Below are 19,030 nucleotides of genomic sequence, written 5' to 3' on the forward strand. Positions count from 1 at the left end.
TCGATACGCAATAAGCGAAAAATCGTGTCGCACGTATGGGTGGCCCATCGTCTGCAGTGATAAGTTGAGTAAAATCCGACTCCCAGACAGTCGACACACGACAAATGCAACCTGAAATCCGAAGAAAAAAAAGCACTGACACCAAACTGCTTCAGAATCATGAAAGATAATCAGCGCATTTTCGCGCATGCGCAAAATAATCGAACTCTATTGGTCGCCGCTGTATTTTCGTCTGCAAAGCAGGGGAGCAAACGTGATCGAAACGAGACACGAGACGTCGAGTATCGAATTGAAATTGCGTTTTCACGATGACTCGATGTCGTCGTATAGTTGTCGATAAATGTTTGTAAAGTCTTGCCGAATGACTCCGTTAAATATTCGATATCTGATTACCACGAGAAAAAAAGTTCCACATAACCTCAATAAGTCGAGTTTGACAGCTGGAGGTTGAGTTGGCAAGCCTGCACGAAAATTCGAAATCTCTCCAGCGCGTGCGTAGTCTGGAACCTCAATGTTCCAAGTTTTGCCGTTTCCTCTCGGTGTTGTCGCCTAATGTACGTATTTTTAGATCAAACATGTACAAGCGGCAACATTGTGCGTCGCCTACAAGGCAAGCTGTTGTACAGCAAACCGCACGCTGATTTACTCCCACATGCGCGTATTGTTGGTCGCCTGAGTGGAGCCGACCTGCCCCCGACAATTGTACGAACATTTACACTTCGACCGATGTGTGTACGTGCTTTATACTCAACTCCTCTCATACACTGGAAGACCATTTAAACGCCTGTCCGTTCTCGAATATTTAGATTTTACTTTTTAATGCATACGTCGGGATTCACTCGTCTCGGTGTATGTAATAAGCGTACTTTCGCACTTGTGCGCGTCTGCACTTATTCCGTTACGCCCATCCAGCGCCGGGCAAATATGCCGCCACTTATCGCGTTATTAGGCACCGTGTGTGTGTGTGCGTGTGTGTGTGTGTGTCCTGCACTCGCGTAACGTGTCGGCCAATTTGCAGCTCGGATGAAAATTGGACTCGAAATGGCGCGATATCACCGCATAGCTCTTGATGAGTATATATATTACATGCAAAAAACACTTACGCACCTGTCAACGAAATTCGGACAGTTGCTGTTTGCACCTTCGATATTGTTCATCCATGTCTGGGTGAATTTGCAATGACTATAAAGAAATAAATAGTCTTTTAAGGTTAGTGTACCAGTTATTGACCCTTTTATTTTCCACAATTATAAATTGACGATACCAATAAGTGTGAATTTATCGATGGCTAAAACCAATCACTAGACAGTTATTTTTTGGTAATTTTAGAACTGAGGATCGAACAGATAGAACCAGAAGAGGTCAATAATTGGGACAGGGTCAATAACTGGTACACTTACCTTGTTCCAGATGGCTTCGGTTACCCTCGGGTCAACCAGATCGTTGACGGTTAAAATGTCAAAGACTGGACTATGCATGCCGGGAACCGAGAACGTTTTACGGATATTATGACTGTGCACAATAGACGGATGAGGGCTTGACAAAAGAGACCAGACTGTCACCAGTGTATTTACCTATTTTTTAATGGGTTCGTAGAAACGGGCACATTTTTTTAATTATGGTCATAATGTTATTTAAACTGTCGGTTGAGGATGAACCTATAATTCCCGAGTCTTTTCCAAATAGATAGGAAACTTTTTTTGACCACGTGTCAGATGGGCTGAATTCTACACTCATTCTTCTTTTCCTGTACTTCGATAAAGATTTTCATCCAATATATCGAAGGTACGAAATTGCAGTGAGCAATCGAAAGATCAACCTGAGGAAAGAAAGAGAAAAAACCACGATACACAGATTTATTCGAAATATAGTTTCTTATCTCAAATATGCAGTGGACCATTAATTGAAATATCGATTTATGTAAAAATTTGTATACGCTGTCTTTGACAGTGGAAGACATCCCATCGCATTGAGCTTCAAGGGATTAAATCGGGAAACACATTTTCCATAATATATTCCTCAGAGAATCACTCCAATTATTCAACTTTGACCCTTACGTTCATATCCGGAAGACTTATGCATATGTATGGGTGCCGGGATCTCGGTGCACGGTGTCGAGTTCAAAACGATCGCCCTCTTAGCTCTTCATCGTTGAGTGCATATCGCGTGTAATATCCCTCCGGTGTATAATAGCTTCTCGCTCTCCCAATCGAGCACCATGCCTTCCGACCCCGTCTCGTAACTCGCAAAACGAACAATTTATATTAAACTCAAGAGCGAGTCCCTGAGCTGTCGTAAAACTGTGATAATAATTCTTTTTCAAAGCCAGGTTAGGTTTGGTTCGGTACCTGCTAGTCGCAGCCGCGTAATCCTTGGATGAATGATAATCCTTATTCACCGATTCGACGACTGTTTATCACCCTTCGTGCCGATGAGCCATGGTGCTCAAAATGAAGAGTGAACCGAGTAAAAAGAGTGAATTTACCCATGAGCATAGATGCGAGTGAAATTTCTAGGCTAAATTTTCGCTGTGTTTGCCCTTCGTCGATGCCAGAATCACATCTGAACAGTCCTTGCCATCAATTTGATTGCCCTGAATGACCGCTCGATAACCGGTGAACGCTGGAAATGATCATAGAGCTGAAATGAAATCGCAAGTGAGACAACGGCGGCCATCTTGACCTTGTGCTGCCGTTTAAACGGGCGTGAAAAATATTGGAAGAAAATTTATTCGCAACCTTGATAGAGTCTTCTACTCTTCTTCGTCGACAAATGAACTGGAATCGATCCGGAAGACATTCTGCAATGCATCAGAGTGACCTAAAGGCAGATGCGAAGCTAAGGAATGGTCAGTCGTATTCCTTTCGCTGCAGTAACCATAGCAACGCGGTTTGCTCGAAGAACCAATGATACACTTACTCACGCTGATTGGTTTTGTCGCTGCTGATCAAAGAAGTGGACTATCTGGTTCTATCGCCCAGCAATATAGTGATTCTATTGGCAATTAAGTCTATAAATAACAGAATCACTCGTGGAATTAGCCCCGCGAAATTCTCTACGTCGTTTTCATTAGTTTTATCGTAGCTTAATATCTTTCACTCGATAGATCCCGTACGTATAATAATGGTCCTCCGTTATACTATCCCGTATCAACGGCAATTCTTTCACACAGAATTACCAAAATTTGCGACTGTATTTCAAGGCAACTTTTACTGAATTTTCCTTTTCACAGAAGTTGGCAATCAGCGATATTCTTATCTGCTAAAGTTTCGCGGATGAACTCGAATTCTGAAATAAATTGACTATCCCTGCGCAATGTTGACGTTGCATTGAATCCGTTATGCTCGCAATCGATATCTGAAATTTCCAATCCTCCAGCCCCGCCGAGAATAATAAAATTGTCGATGAAGACCGCAGCGTTAACAGCGAAGGAGAAAAGAGGGACGATGATATCAGGCTAGACTGATGAAGAGCTTGAGGAGGAAAGAGGAGACTGGAGTACAAAAGAAATAATAAAACGATAAGGTTCAAAAAAACAAACAAGCAGAAAAAAAAAAAAAAAAAAACAGTGCGAACGAGACAGAGAAGATAGCGAAGAGAACGCAAACACAATCAGCGACGAATGGTGATCGGGCGATGAGAGAAGGGGGATCCAGTGCAAGTTAGCCTTGACATTCACCTCCCACATCCTGCCCAACAGACCGACACTCGACAGTGATACTCAACTCGAGTTGACCGTGGTATTATTATTACGCACGTCGCGCCGATATTATTACAATACGGGATTAACTTCTCGAGTGGTGAAAAGGCGCAAGCTTTTGCCGATCAGCCGTTAATCCAGATTCAATCTTTCTCACTCTACTTGAAATTCCAGTTTTTGCTGACGGCAATTGATTTCGTGATTCGTTACGAAGCCCAGAAATACGGGACATTCGATCGTGCATCATGGCCGCCATGTTCACTGTAATTGTAGAAGTGTTAAAAGACAGCACGCTAATTGATTTTTTTGCAATACCAAGACCCGTGAATTTCTCTTGCCATTGCCCGGATTGTAACCCAGTCAAAAACATGAATGTACGATCGTAAATATGAATGTAATGGATATGTTAAAATGCGAAGCGTGACGCGGAGTTTTCCTTGCCTGTCACGTATCTCCTCGTAATCTTCGTTATTAATCTATCTTGGCATATCGCCCGTCAGTTTTCACCACCGACAATTTACTCGGATATATGTATACGACCAGTTTCGAAATAATTCTACGTCTAGGCAATACCGTACAAAAAAAAAAACACGAACTTTCCCTGATTGCGAGTAAAAACTTTCATACTATGGAATTAATTGAAAGACTAGACTTTCGGTTGTATTCTTCGTTAATTGCATTGCTTTCAAGAGCCAAAATCGTATAAGCCGACACCATACATATCCCAAAATAAATATGAATAATAGCATACAATACGAGTCGCATTAAAACCTGCGCGCAGTATTAATCACAAGATTTTGACCTCTGCGGTGATGAATTAATGATTCAATCCAGCAAGTCAGCGATTGTGTAGCGATGATCTCGATCACCGCTTCCCGATTTCTCCCCCCCCCCCCCTCCCTCTCTCTCTCTCTCTCACTCTTCGTGGAGAATTCGCAACGGTCTTCAATAGCCTGACTGATTTCAATACGTAATTGCATAATGCCTACGTCGGTTAATCAGCATAATCTCAACGATACGGCACAGAATCCCACCTACACATTGAATGACAGTAATGACTGGGCACGATCTGACATCTAGGTGCGAGCCGCGCGTGAGTAAACACAATTGAGCATAACAGCGGCATGAAATCAGAGCTGAAATCGGAATTACAAGGATCGATGGAGATCGAGTTTATCCTACACTCGAATAGCGCGATGATCTATTCAGCGGCAGGTGAGTGACAGCGATCCGTAACCTGTCCGCGAAACGAACGGTGATGGAATCGAGAGTGAAAACGGGACCGTGCGAAGGTCTGAGGAAGTGGCCCACATGTGCAGATTTAAGAAATACCGAACCATCGTGTCACTCTGGTTTGATTGTAACACGGATATGCAAAAAAGTCTGCTTCTTCTGCTCCATGGGATGTTTTTGGTAACTTCCACTTCCCTCCGTCGAGTACAGTATTCTTGCAAAACACAAGGCGGTTGCATAAAAAAAGCATAACAATAATGAAAAACACCAACATTTTATTACAAAGAGCTAAAAAATATTTCGTATAAAATTAAACAAACAATATCTTTACGAAATTTATTTAACCTTCCGTGTTCATACTTTTCGCCTATGAGACCTCTGCTTCTTTTCTTTGATACACATCCGAAGACACTTCCGCTTTTCATTTTCTGTTTCCCTGTATCTATTTATTCTCGAGTCTAACTCTAGTACATGTTAAACGCAAGTAAGAAATCACTTTTGCATAGGATTTCTACGATCAAAAAAGAACAGAATACCAGATTTCGAGTCAGACGAGAGTTTCGCTCTAAATGAAACTACGTACACCGAGTTTAAGAAAAAAAACCTGACTTGATGGGACCTTTCAGAGTGTTTCTCCCGGTTTCGGTGAGTGAAAATCTACAAGAAACAGTATAAAAAAAACCTGTGCAATATTTTGGTTAGACTGAAAGCTCAGCCTGACATTCACCATCGAAAGTTATACACCGTTCTTATTGCGTGTCCTTGGTCCTGATGAGCGTCGCCTCGAGGGTCAAAACTTGGCACCTTCATGATCAGGGAAACATCGCTACACAGTGTTAATTTTTTCGCACAAAGAACAGTACGACATCCCCCCCGACTTGTCGCAGCATGACGAAATCGATTCTCGTATCCAACACCGTGCGTTGGTTTTGTATTATCGCATTTCAGTGCAGCGTGCATGAGGCAAGAGTGTCCCTGGAGACCAGCGCGCTAAGAGAGGTGGTAAAATTGATGGTTGTAGGCGGATTTGCATTGCAAATTATTGGATCATCTCGCGGAGATTAAAGCAGGCATCGTTCATTTACGACCCGTGCGTGGCGCGTAATCCACCCGTTTATTACGCGTTCGCGGTCTTAGTCACAATTCACCCTCCGGCCGTTTTCCGCGCAACGCTTCCCGCCTAATTGCACCGTGTGTGTGCTTTACACGCGTGCTTTTTTCGCGATCGAATGTGGCGCATGCGTACGTACAGGTATCCTTGCAGGTATCTGCATGCTGCACGCGTTTACCGATTAATTTCCATGGGGCAAAACACGCGGCACAAATCCGTACCTCTAATTATACAGCAGGTGGATCACGCGTGGTAACCGACCGGGTCATATATTACACAATAATCATCAATTTCTCGCATGTTTTATAATTATCTCCTATAAGATACCAATTTAGCATTTTTTATTTATTTATTTATTTTTTTTTTTTCCCCTCTTTGTTTCTTTACATTCCTCCAAGCGTACAACCATATAAACCTTGCTATCAGGGACATTGTCGTTTCATGATCTAATACCCACGGCATAACTCCAGGCACAGGTCAGGTCTCGAAACGACTTTAAGCCTCGCCTTTACCCATGAGAGGAATAATTATAACATGCGGTACGTGTCGATATTATCATCGTGCAATTCATATCGCTATTGTCAATTTCTGATGCCGCATGCCGGTCGTGCGGCTGGGTGGGTACAATACGTCACGTCTATGGGTGTAAAGAAAACTTTTATCACTGCATCTGTAGACGCTTTTAAAACTGGGCCAGTCACTAATCGACTACAATTATACATACCTCTTCGAATTTTATTTTAATTCATTTGTTTCGCAATGATACGATTTTATTCGCATTACTTTATCGACTAATTTTACGTCAAAATTAACAGGGGCAAAATCCCCCCCCCCCCCCCACAAAAGAAAAGCATTCCCAACTAATTCTTATATCGATATAATTTAAGAAGTATCTAAAATGTGTAGACTGTTTTCTGTGACTTGTGTTCAGGAATATTCATAGAACGGAATAAATGAATACTAGTGTCGAGATCTAGATGGCTTAAGAATGTCGTTACGATTAACACGTGTTCGGTAAAAATTTATGCTAATAAATGCCTGGTAGAGTCTTAATCCGATCAGAAACGACTCTGCGCAATTTTATTTCGATCGTTATTTGTCAGATGGAAAGTTTTCGAACATCCAACGAGTATCCGCTGTAAAACATCCTCGACGCCAAAAGCGGGAGCTAATTACCTCTCGAAGCATTAATATACCCACCACTGTCTGACAAGAGATCGACGATTCGTATTGAGAGATTTCTAAGAAGCCCACGGCGAGCTTACCGTCCATACCAAAGTTCATTTATCTTCTCGGGAGCCCAAACGGAGGACAGATACAAAGAAATACACACTTGGAGTCCGTGACGCGTTCCGGTGAGGCAAAGATAGGAACTGGTGTATATGTATAAACGAAGACATGGAAGTACGGAAAATAAAAAGAAGCGGGACGAGGAAAAGAGAAAAATGGCAAGGCCCTTGTTCGCCGAGTGAAACACAACGTCGCTATTCTCACAATAGACCATTTTCGGCACCGAACACTCGCGTTTGCTATTGCTCATACGTATGCTAATGGTCTTATTGAAGTGCTCTCTGTATACCGGCTAAATTTCCTACGCGTAGATCCCACCAAAGCCTTATCTCTTGGCCCCTGTGGAAGCGAGTACCTATTTATCCGCCAGGACAACGAACGAATCGGTTCCATCCTCCGAGCCACGAAGACGTGAGATATTTTTAGACGAAAAAACGAGTATGACTTTCGCCAAATGAGCTATCGAAAATCGGCGAGTTCACGTTTCCGGCAATCGGTGCTTTTCGAGCAGGTTTGTCATCGGCGCGATTCGACCTTCTCGTGTCACTCGAAGCTCGTTCATCCTTTGGGACTGATTGATATTCGCAGGCAGTCCGTTCATTTGCTACAAATGTGCGTTATCCGCAGTGTTTGAGGAGTAAATAATCACTGGCAGTTGGCCAGACGTTGTCTAGGCTTTGATTTATAACCGCAGATGACAAACGGAACACGATGGACGACGACCTAGTTACGGTTATGCTTCGTGATCCAGTATACGGTTTCACACTGGCACTGGTGATTTAACGTTGCTTGTTCGTTCAAAGGAAGGAAAGAAGGGGATATTGGCTTTGATATTTATCATTCGAGAAAAGCCCGCGTACCGCTTTGAAGCTCTTCGGATCTCGATTCTTGGCACAAAAAACCCTCGCGCGTTACTGCACTTGAACGCATATTACGCTTCTCGAACATCCCAGTGCTTATTGGCACTCAGTCAGAGATCACTGTCAATTAACATCTGTTCAGGTATCAAGCACCCAATGAAACGAGAATATTTCGCTTGCCACGCGTCCTTTAATACCGATTTCTCTTCGCTTCTTCGTTCTGCAATACACGACTTCAAAAAAAAAAAAAACGTCCGAGATACATACTGCTGGATTTGGTATTCGGAATCGTTACCTTCAGCTAATTCCTGTACCAAAAACGTGGAAAAAACTTCACACGGAAGCGACGAAGGAAAAAATTGACCATACAGTCTCGAAGTTCGGAGTTTTATTTATAAAAGGTTGAATTTTTCCATTCTTTCTCGTAGACGAGCCGTCCCTGCAGGCCTTGGATAGTTTCTCTTTTTCTCTCGTCACAACTGCACAAGAATAAAAAGCAACGCTTGATCCTCGCGTTCGTTGGAGTTCCGATAATCGATGCATCGAAGGTACTGTAAATTATTCTCAACTTTCGTATCGCGGATAGGTGATTATATTATACTTGGCAGCTGTCAATGGTTTTGACACGAGGTTAAAATCGACAGACGGACGGGTTTCAGCGTCGAAACACTCACGTTATACGGTCGTGATTTTTTGTGCTGCTGGATTTCGGCGTCTCGACGCCCACTCGTGAGTCAGTCCGAGATAGCGGCGTGTCTACGATTTTACCGTCTCTTTATTCACTCCTTCTATCCGTTTGTCTACGTCTTCGGACATCTGCGAGCTTGCACAAGCCTCGTAACGTTGTGCATACGTAAAGTGACGAAACTCCCCTGAGCGCGGACCTTGGACACCCATAAACCGATGGACTTCCCGCTGGGCTCTTTGCAACTGTCAATTTGTTTATTTGATCGGTATTGGCAGTTTCGAAACCTCCTTGTCGTATCGATAAATCAATAAATTATTCCACGTGGCATAACGTCGCCCAGCGTCGGTTCCAAGGGCTTCACGGTTAAACTCCGTGAATACATGGGACTTTAGTTATTTGGTAACGTTTTCATCGTTTCTACGATTTTTTATGGTCAAAGATGAAACCGACCGTGGATGAACTGAACGCAGAAACATTTTAGTTCCTGTTTATGCTCCGCGTTTCACATATCACACGTACGCTTCATCGATATATCTCAGTGTCAATATTGTGGCTAATAATATGTACAGTTAAAAATAATATACAAATACACACACGCGCGTTTTTACGTGTGCGTAAATACCGGCTAACCAATTAGATTGATTAAGTCGAAGTCACACCTCTCGATAATATTATGTATCTACACGTTACATCTCTTTCATTCTACGATTAATACGAGTTAAGCGGACAGTGGACTGACTTTATCCAGATGATGCGGTCTAATCTGATTGTTTTGAAGATTCTTCAACCCGATTGAAAGACGTTCAGGTATGTTAAAAATAATTCAGGTAAATTGAAAGGAGATCGGATCATTTCAACGCTTAACAGTTAAGACTTTGCTCGTGGTGTCGGTTTTTTTTTTTTTCAATTTACAAACGAATTTTGGTCAATAATATACAATGTGTATACGTTCACTCAATGATATAGTATAACCGTATCGCGCTATAATTATTATAATTATACCATATAGTCGTCAAATTATACACATGTTGAAATTGAAATAATAATGACGGTAACTTTGTATCGCATAATCATCGTGGAAAATAAGGATTACGTAAACGTGCAGAAACACGATATTAAAAATTATTAGTTACATCTATATGCATATGTAATTGTAACCTAACGTGTTTAAATTTCGGCTGCGCTTTGCACAATATTTACTTTCTCGTCGTATTATAACTGCGATATTCAAACACCTGAAACATTTTCGCAATACCTTTGAAGTAACATCGATCTGTGTCAAGTTTTTTTTTTTGCCTAAACTGACAATTTCTCAAAGGTTTTTGACGAACAGAACGATATCCAAATTTTGTATAAGCATCGTGATGCAAATATCACCGAAGGTTGGCTTTAAATTGAGTGAGATAATTAATTTAACCTACTCCGGTAAATAACAAAGCATCAAAAAACCAAGCCACAAACACGCAAACATACATATTTGCAATGAAAAATTCTCGGTAAATCCAAGTAGTGTTGGAGTAAATAACGAAACAGCAAAACTGCACTATATTTTCACAAAGTCGCGTCTATCATATACAAAAAAAATTATGCCAAGTCACGTCAACGGGTATAATAAAGTGTGTGAACATTATTATGCTCGCACGAATAGCAGCCGTAGAATTGAGTAGACCGGTGAACTTTACACTCGTAAAAGTATTAACAAACAACAAAGCTCGAACGAATTTGCAATTCGAGGCCAAAGCCGCATTATACATTACATGAATTTGTTGTCTTTTTTGAAAGTGGACTCAGTTACGTGATTTTTTATTAATTTTTCACCGAGTGTTGATGACTGTTCAATTTAATGAGCAAATCCGAATGTATACATACCGGGAGGATCTCTCGAAACTTGAAAATGAACCGCGCATGCGCGAGTTTAATCGGCTGTTCGCGCAGGCTGGCCATCCCGAGTTTTCAGCCGTCAAACTTTGTTTCCGGCGGCGATGTAGTTGATACGAATTTTCGAGGTTAGAATCTCAAATAATTGAGGCAGCGACTCGGCAAGGTTTGGGAAGCATTTGTTATCGGGTCGGAAATTCGATTCTTCAAAGAACGATCGGAATTCAATACTTACGCTCTTTGAAAATTCAAACTCACACATTTTGCGTAGGTTGGCCCGCCTGCATCGCAGACAAAAATATCGCCGCGGGAAGATTTTGCCGACCAATGAGATCGAATTACTCGGCGCATGCGCGGTTCATTTTCAAGTCTCAAGAGATTGTCCCTGTATACGTACAAGCATCGCAGTCCGGCATACACGGTGGGGTTTATCTTTTTAACCAAAGTCAGGTTAGGTTGTCGAAATGTAAGCATGTATTCGTGCGAAGAGAAGCTCCTCTACCGGTTTAATGAAATAGCCTAAATTCAACAACCAGATCGCCGACGGAGCGTGTGGGTTTACAAGGAAACCGGTTCCCGCTTATTCGCAGATGTAATTGTCACGAGCGTATCCTGCAGAGAGCATTCTCAAAATGGACGTCCTGCCTCCGCCATTATTATGCGCATCACGCAACCGCGGGGGAAAAAAATCTCTCACCGCCTACGCGTAATTATCCTGGATGCGTTTCAAGATGCAACGGCATTTCGATCGTGATTAAGCTTCTCTACCGCGTGGAAGCGAGAGGCGATTAACGTGTGATTAAAATTTATGTATTCCATCTGCTTCATTGAAAATCGCTTATCAAGACGTCGTATTGATAAACCAGTCCTTATATACCCGCGATATCAATGATCAATTACTCAAGTGCATGTTATAATTGTTATGTCACTGTCACTGAGAGAAAGGATTATTTTAGTCAAGCGATATTCGTCCGATTCAACTAAATCCGGCGAACGCGATATACTTGGTTAATTTAACAAAATGCTTCTGTTGGTCCAACGAAATTTAATTGATTCGACTAAACATTTTTTTTTGAATTGAGACAAATGAATATTTACTTCGCCGCCCGTATCCACACATTTAGTTTATTCAATGACTAGTTTCTTTCGGTGATACGTGTATTTATTTATTTAGATTAAGTAACTTCACGGGAAATTATAACTGTATATGTAGGCCAAGAACATGCGCTACGAATATGAGATTTCTTTGTGGAACTTCTTCAAGACTCTCGGATAGTTATAACAGCGATACTTGCGTTGACAATATCTTTATTACAAGAGATTCAATCGAAGGGAAATTTTATACAATAACAATAAATTTATTTACTGATCAGTATTCTTACGTACAACTTCAATTCAAGCAGCGTAATTCGGTTCTACAATTTATCTTGGCTCTTTATCTGGCATTCAGACATGTCGAAAAATTGGACTGGTGAACGCGTCGATTATCAGATCAATCCTTCTATATTAAAGCATTCATCATATTCGGGTACAGAGATGTCAAGTTTTTATCGTTGAGAATTCAATTCAATACAATTCCTGCGCTTACACGTATTCGGACAATCGTAAAACAAAACAAACAAATAACAGGATCTCGATATTTTTATCCATGAAAAATATAACAGCAGTTCAGCGATTACGCGTTGTGAGAATTTGTCCAAGTTACGTGGAAGAAAATGGAATGTAGACTTAACATCTCCTGCGGTAAACATATGAGTCAATTCTACATAAAATGTGATAGATCTACCTAAGCACATTGTAATTCTTACTATTTGTTTCGTAACTCTTATTATCGGATTTGTGAAAAAGTGCTGACCGTGTATTCACCGCAGAAGATATAAAAACTACAACATTTTTCTTTCCGCGTATACTTCCAAGCAACAACCAATGACAAACAAAGTTATTATACGATATTTGCAGACGGTATACTTCATTTCGATTATCATGATCTGCAATATTTGATCCATATCTTCTTTTCTCTTTCTCTTTCACCAATGTTTGTGATTGATAAACTGCAATCTGTCTCTCTCTCTCTCTCTATCTCTCTCTCTCTCTCTCTCTGGGGAAAACTTTCCAGTTCGAAATATTGACCAAAAGTCCATTTCGTTCCGTTTCTAAACGCATATGCGTGTAAGTAGGTAACAAGTAAACACGAAACGGAATACTTGTGTACTTGACCGTATTCTTGTGTGTACCTTGTGCTTATATTTTACACACGCTTGTACCAATCACGCCTAATAGAGTATATTATACACTGAGAAAAATTTTTCAATCATTTGTTACAGTAACTAGAAAAGTTGAGTAAAACAGGTATCGTTAAAAAAAACTGTTTGAATATTGTTGGAATTAGAAAAAACGAGGTGCGCCTAACCATTTTGCGCTATCGTCGATCCTTTTTTGGTTATTGCAACGCAAAATCAGTTTCTGAGGTTTACTCCACTTTTTCAGTTAAACAAGGCTTTAACGTCGATTTATCGTTGCACAAGCGTTAAATTTTCGCAACAGTTGCAAGAAAATATAGCAACAGCGATCGTAATGAGAAAGAATAGTAACGGATACTAGACTTTTCGGTAACGGCTGGAAAACTAATTATCATTTTCTACCTAGAACTATATTTTTCGATTTAGGTAGAAAATGAAAATAGTTAAGGCGCAATCAGGAGCTGTCGCATATATTCCTGTGGAAAATTTGGGATTCGGTAAATAAACAAATCTTTTACTTACTTACCTGTTATACTTGGCTGAGATGTCCGAAATGATTGTTTCAGGTTTGGGGAACGAGGCTGCTTTGCAGAAGTTGTTGAACAACGTGATGATGAGGTAGGAAGAAGAGAGGTGAAAAAAAGAAGAAAGAACGTGTAATAAATCGTTGCAGACCTTGTTATACATATACTCTTGTATAAAAATTGGAAAAAGAAAAGTCGAGTTACAAAATGAAAAAGAAGATGTTTTATTACGTCTGCATCACGTTTCGCGAACGGTACGAAAACAATCAACTTCGTTAACCTCGCTGATTAACCGGGTTAATCCAACAAATTGCTGCACATATTTACTGTATTTATTTTTGATTAATTTTACATATGTGAGCAGACTTTCACCTCTCGATTTTAGAGGGATAATAATAAACTGTACGTGCAGATTGTTATTTATCATTCCATTGTTCAACCGAATGTATTGAAATTCAACGGTCACCGACGAAAGCTTGTAACAATGCCAAGGAATAATTTGTAACGGCGTTTATTTTCGAAATTGATCAAATTCACATTGAAAAGAACTCATGAAATTGTGGCGGCATTGAAATTCCGAATTTTAAAACTTCCGAAATTGCGAAAACGAGAAATTCAAAAAATCTGAAACATCGAAATTCCGGATGACCGAAAATTTTTAATCGCGAGAATTTCCGGCTTGGTGAAATTTCACCTCTTTGATCTTTCTTTGTCTTGGATTTTCGACATTCTTACGTTCGGAATCCTGGTCATTCTGATTTTCGGTTTTTCTGATTTTTTACACCCATTCAGGTACATTTTAATTTTCCGAATTTTACTCTACGTAAACTTTATGTTTTGAAATTTCGCTCTATCCCAACTTGATATTTCGTAATTTTGAGTCGTCGAAAGTTTGTCGTTTCCTCAAAGTACGATTTCTTTACTTCAAATTTCGCCCCGAAATAATTCGGAATTAGGCGCTTTCGTAACTTTTCATTTAATATTCAGTAATATTCAACCCCAATACTTATATACATATATACAGTACGAACACCTAAACACACGATGTAAGTAAGTGTCGGGTGAAAGAGTCGGGACGCCGAAAATATACGCGGCGTCGAAAGTCTTCGAATGTGAAGAGTGTCGAGTACAGAGGAACGATAGGCGCCTCTTATACATACGGCGCAGCTCGAAGCTGACGAGAGAAATCATAATTTCGAGAGTCGAGATTAATAACACATATATAACGTAGGAGATTCTATAAGCACAAGCGTATGGCTGTATTATTTTTGGTCGGTGAACCCGCGAATCCCCCGCTGTGCATGCAGTGGCGAGCCTTCGAAATCAGTTTATTTGTCGATAAAATCAAGGAAATAAAACATCACACCACGTAGTTGCCAGTATAAATATTTACACAACGCGAGTCCGTGGCTGTGCGGTGAGTTAGACGCGCGTGGTTTTCTATCGGGGACAAAAATATAAAAAAAAAATACCGAATTAGTTGAATTATTTTTTGTATCACGTCAAAATCCGTCAGCTACTTTAATTTCATTCGAATCAACTTTCCCGTCAGAATTTCAAGCGTTCGTCAACGGTTACATTCCGGCGTTGCGACGATACTGTGTCGCAAAATTTCTTCGACGTTTCTTACAATCGGATAATTATTGCGCGTTCAGTCAGCGAGCAAAATGAGCCCGAAAACATTGGAATATGATCAAAAACATCAGAGTTTATAAATTGTTTTGAACGTTCTGATTATAAGAAGCCTTTTTTCGAATTATTCGTATCTTAGCTTGCGTTGTGCGAATTCGATTAGATTCATTTCGATCACATAGCAGAAATTTTGTTTCATTCGTTTTTCGCTATATCAGCGTGCGAATAAAAATTTTGGAGATTTTGAAAAACGTTTTTTCTTTACTTTTTAACTTTTGTTATTAAAACAGTCCAGCCGATTCGTTGTAAAAAAAGATTAGGCGATATTCGTTATCCCGTTTGCTCAATTTATTCGTTAGTTTCAAATCAAATTGGGTAGCTGAGCTCTTTGACCTGTGGAAAAACACTTTTTCGATCCAAGTGCACGCCGGGACACTGAGAGAAATTTTTAGTACCGGTTACCGTTCGGTCCTTAACTATTTTCATTTTCTACCACAATCGAAAAATATATTTCCAGGTAGAAAATGAAAATTACTTTTCTATCCGTTGCTATTCTTTCTCATCACGATCGCTGTTGCTATATTTTCTTGCAACCGTGGCGAAAATTTAACGCTCGTGCAACGATAAATTGACGTTAAAGCCTTGTTTAACTAAAAAAGTAGAGTAAACCTCACAAACTGATTTTGCGTTGCAATAACCAAAAAAGGATCGACGATAGCGCAAAATGGTTAGGCGTACCTCGTTTTTCGTAATTCCAACAATACTCAAACAGTTTTTTTAACGATACCTGTTTTACTAAATTTTTCTAGCTACTGTAACATGTTAAATTTTTCTCCGCGTATTCGATGGATTATAACCGAACACCCGTTACGTCGTAGAAAGCCCGATTTGACCCAATGATGGTAGGGAGGGTCATGGCTGACGCCCACGCTGCCCAGGTGTTCAAGATTAATATAAAGCTAGGAAACCGATTGGCCACACACTGACTAAAGCTGGAAGGACAAAGACGCGTTTTTAGGATCGATACAGACACACACGCGTCCAAACGACGTCCGTATCTACCTAAATTTACGTAACCACGGGATTTATACCGTGTCAGATTATATTCGCGACGAAACAAACTACGCGGTTTTTGTAACCACATTTCGAAGAGCTGCTTGTGTAGAAACGATCGTCTGGAACCCTGGCTCAAAAGATATTACATATCTGAATAAACAAGTATTACACTTGGCTGTCCGAAGTTATAGGTTAGGAGTTTTGAATCAGTTTCTCAATTCGTCGTTTGTTCTGAGAATCGTTTGAATTTCCCGCCAAATGATATATCGCAGATACGCGTGTCAACTTGTCCTTACTCCGGTAAAAATCTTACCAGATTATGACAAATGTCGAACTCTGTTCGTAATCTGATTTGCTAAATTTGAGACTTACAATTGGAGGGTAAATTTTGAACCATAGGGAAAAAACCCTGACCTCAGGATCTTAAAAGTAAACACTAGTTTCGCGGTCGGAGAGTCCTGTGATGTTTACAATGTTTTAGAGCTTTTTAATAGAAAGCTCGAGCCGTATCTCGGAATTAAAATAGAAGAAAGTGGATTTGCAAATTGGCTCCGCAAGAAACGGCGTTTTTCATACAATTTATGGTTCATCGAAGTCTCTCGATACAGACCGACTCCTCGAGGTGATAAATTAGCGACATTGCGGATTCGATTTTCGAATCGTTGATTAACCGGCGGCTAAAAGCATTTTTAAGGAACGAATTATAAGAGTTTTCTCAAATGCGCGTAATTGCGAGCTCTTGTTTGAGGTAACAGTTTACCGCGACATGACGTCACTACCCTACTACCTATCACATCTGACACCACGTGAAACGATATTTCAAAAAAGCAGACTCACGTGCTGACTCGCGCGAGCGGGTGTAATTACAATATCCAAAGACGTTATAGGTGATAATGCGACATCTGCTCACGATCCTTCACATATATATATATATGTATATATATATGTATATTAAGGTATCCGGTTCGAAAGACGAACCTATATACGTGCAACATAATAATTATCAGGAATCGTGCATTCTACAAGACAGAGGAAACGTGCACCGAAGTTTACACCAATCCATGTACACGTTACAAGCGTTCGGTTAGTTAGGGTGGTTCATCGTTGACTTTCGTTTTCTAAGATGCCACTCGAAAAATTTGTGACGAATGCTGAAAAAAAAAAAATTGTCTCAAAACCTGGAGGAGATAGGAAAATATTTAGAGGTCGCTACCGATTATTGTAATATTTTTTATTTGTTTTTACGCGTACACCTTACGGGCTTACGTATATACGTTAGTTTATTGTTTTTTGTATAGTGGTCCAGTTAATCGTTCACCGATCAACGGCAAACAGCGCCTAACGATTCCGCAGTTGGCTGTTCTCGTCTTTTATCCGAAAGATTAATCGCCTCGGAGAAATTTGGATAACAGTTTTTGCTACCGAAATAGGAATATCGCATCACCTTGGTGTACCTGTTTCGTTTTCAGTACTGATTTTTATGAACAATGATTAATTGGACCACGATATGAAAAAAATAAACTTATATATCTATAAGTCCGTAAGGCGTACGCATAGAAAATAAATAAATAGTATGACAACAATCGGTAGCGAACTCTAAATATTTTCCTACCTTCTTCAGGTTTTACGAAAATTTCTTTTCAGTATTCGCCAGAAAGTTTTCCGAGTGACACCTTGAAAAACAAATAGATTAAAAAATGTACAACCCCACGGTTCATCTATACAATTTTTTTTTTTATACCTATATTCCAGATATATTATACCCGTTTTGACTTCTTCGTATATAATTTGATTAACACGGCATGCAAGTCCAATGATCAGTTCAAGGAAAATAAAATTAGGAAGCATCGGGTTGTAACACACTGTGTAAAAGTTGTCGCAGCCTTCAACCGTAGTTAACAGGAGATTCGCAGAGGGTGAAAAGAGATATGTGCTTGTGTTCTTTTTTTTTATTTCATTTTTTTTTTTTTTTTTGTCTCCATTTTTCTGCAAAAAAGGAAGGAAAGAATAAAAAATTTAACGTCGCGTTTCTCCCCTCGGGCGCGAAATGAGACAGTGCGGAAAGCCCGCTGAGCGTCGTAAAGTCCCGCGTTTAAAAACCGCAGCGAAGGCCATACGAGAGAGAGAGAGAGAGAGAGAGAGAGAGAGAGAGAGAGAGAGAGAGAGAGAGAGAGAGAGAGAGAGAGAGAGAGAGAGAGAGAGTTTCATTCGCCATAGACCGAAAAATATATGTACATATTATACGTGGTGTAATTTATCATCATTCCCGCGTTATGCCCGTATAATACAAACCCGTCCTCGACGTTTATCCGCTGCATGCGCTACCTTCGCTTTGTGTTATTTCTTATCCCAGCAGACACTCGTTCAGCCGTGTAATAGCCGACATAATGTGACCAGCAATAATTCATGGAAAATTGTTGTAATACAGTGGTGACCATATCCCAGAATCGTCGACTGTGGCGTCGTTAATAATATAGTTTCTGAAAAAGAAAAAAAAAAAAACACGATGGGGAGAAAAGAGAAGTCGACGATTTTTAAAATTTTTTCTCCATTTTTTACGCTACAAAATATCAAACCTTTGACTCGAAACTGCGAATATTTTATCCTCGAGTGAATATTTCGCGCAAATTTCGTGCTTCGGTTTCGTCAGGGTTCACTTTCTGGGGATAAAATAGAAAAAAAAACAAATAAGGTGCGGGCAAACCAAATCTTGTGAACAAGAAAATGGCGTCAGCAGCTTTTGCAAGCATTGAAGATAAAAAAAAAATATAAATGATAATCGGGTCGCGGCTGCCGGGCGAAAACATTGCGCAACTAT

At 40.2% G+C, this 19,030-nt stretch overlaps 1 long non-coding RNA gene across 7 annotated transcripts in view; it reads left to right on the forward strand.

The window, feature by feature from the left end:
• LOC107216669 overlaps positions 1–19,030 on the forward strand; it is a 75,627-nt gene that overhangs the window by 43,415 nt on the left and 13,182 nt on the right. For 2 of the 7 annotated variants that reach the window (XR_006902536.1, XR_006902534.1), the window contains exon 3: positions 13,567–13,778. This is a non-coding gene — a long non-coding RNA (uncharacterized LOC107216669). The other 5 variants (XR_006902535.1, XR_006902540.1, XR_006902532.1 and 2 more) reach the window with 5 other exon arrangements.

Source organism: Neodiprion lecontei, chromosome 1 (genome assembly GCF_021901455.1).
Source record: "Neodiprion lecontei isolate iyNeoLeco1 chromosome 1, iyNeoLeco1.1, whole genome shotgun sequence".
Taxonomy (NCBI): domain Eukaryota; kingdom Metazoa; phylum Arthropoda; class Insecta; order Hymenoptera; family Diprionidae; genus Neodiprion; species Neodiprion lecontei.